The sequence below is a fragment of the Echinops telfairi genome, unplaced genomic scaffold (assembly GCF_000313985.2).
Source record: "Echinops telfairi isolate 266 unplaced genomic scaffold, ASM31398v2 ScPeMD7_7469;HRSCAF=8507_0, whole genome shotgun sequence".
In the NCBI taxonomy this organism is placed as follows: Eukaryota; Metazoa; Chordata; class Mammalia; order Afrosoricida; family Tenrecidae; genus Echinops; species Echinops telfairi.
The window spans coordinates 71654713-71656459 of record NW_022111372.1 but is presented as its reverse complement, the minus strand read 5'-3'; the positions used below and the strand labels follow the sequence as shown (position 1 = coordinate 71656459).

General features: G+C 37.9%; 1 pseudogene; it reads right to left on the bottom strand.

Annotated features, from left to right (window-relative positions):
• Positions 1 to 847: 847 nt before the first annotated feature.
• On the bottom strand, positions 848 to 1741 carry LOC101638630 (annotated as a pseudogene).
• Positions 1742 to 1747: the final 6 nt, after the last annotated feature.

Sequence of the window (1747 nt, the reverse complement as noted above, 5' to 3'; positions counted from 1 at the left end):
CTCCCCTCTCCCTTATGGACACTAGATAATTTATAAATTATTGTTTTGTCATATCTTGCACTGTCTGACGTCTAACACAGTGGTTTTCATTTAAAAAAAGATCTGAAAAAAACCCCAGATCTTTCTACACATTGGCTTATTAATAATTATGGCATTTTGCATAGATAGTATCTCAGTGTGAATGAAAGCAATTTAATATTGATTACTTGCTTTGATGTTGTAAGTTTCTTCTTCCAACCTGAGAAAATAGCTGTGCGCACAGAAGTGTTTTCTCTCTGTTTCTTTTTCTAAGGTGAGAAGTCCGAGTTCACAGCAGTAGCTAGGGGAAGGCTTCCTTTGTCTGTCAGCTTGGAGGGAAGATCCTCTCTCTCTCTTCTGCTCTCCTTTCTGTTCCTTGGGAATCACCCTGTGGTGTGGGGGTCTCTCTTCTCCCCTTAAGTGTTTTCTTGTAAAACACAGTCATAAAAGGAAATCGTGATGATTGGTCTTTGTGGTTCCTAGTAATAAGTCCTGTGTCATTTTTCAGAGTATAGATTATATTATGCAACCTATAGGAGAGCATGACGATCCAGTAGTTCTTAAGCATATAAATCCCAAATACAGCAACTGCCGAAAATTTTCAGAATGCACGTCCCCTGTATTGAAGTTGAAGCTGCTCCTTTGGTATATATTTCCACTTCAGTGAGAAGTAGATAGTTAGGATTTCATTAGTGGCTTAATTGTGTGATTTTAAGAAAGAAGAATGTTTTCGATTTCTTCCACAGTTCAAAGTTTTCAGAGGCAATATTTTTCTGGAATGTTCAGGGATGTTTTGAACAACCAACTATTCTTTAGTAAATGAAACTTCTCAATGCAATTGTAAGAAATAAGCATCTACATCCTTAACTATGTTACCAGTGTATCCTGGAACCAAAGTAAGATGTTTTCCTGTTCCCACAATTCATTTAGTTGTTTTTTGAAAATCTGAATATTTCCATCATTTAAAAGTTTGATTTTGGATAATAATTCTGACCACCACCTTTTTATGACTACTTGAAGCCAGTTTAAACCAATTATTACATATTTATCAAATTTGCTTTTAAGTAGTGAGTTTACTAGAGGCAACAAATCAAATTTGCTTTTAAGTAGTGAGTTTACTAGAGGCAACAGCAGCCAAATGAGCTGTCTTGTTCTTCTCCTGCAAACTTTGGTGAGCACAGGAAGAGAATGCACCACAACCCCAAGATCTTCTAATCTCACCACATAGGCTCAACATTCACTTCTACGTCTCTTCCTCCAGAAGATTATGAATGCATAGTGACATTCAACCTCAAATTTCCACTGAACAAACTGTGCCATTGTTTCATGGTCCTGAGAAACCTCAGAAATAAAGTCACTGTCTTTTCACTATGAGCCTTCTGTCTGGGGAGAACCAGAATCCGTGGAGTTCATCAACTATGTTCAACTACCATGGGGTCGTTTGTCAGGTAGATGCCCAGGACAAGGCAGTTCATTTTCTTTATTTCCTATGACACAGCCCCCACCTCTGGCTGACGCTTTCTTTCTGTAACTAGAATTTGGGAAAGAAGATGAACTTTTTTATGTCATAGCTTAAGTAGTTTTTCTGGGCTCTTCACAGTCCGACTGTTCTGTTTATGTAAGCAGCCAACTGACTTGGAGAAGGATTAACCTCCTTCACGTTCTTGTCAGTGAAATTAGATTTCCTTTTCCTAAGTAGATCAGTCGGATGATCCTCAATATGATCACA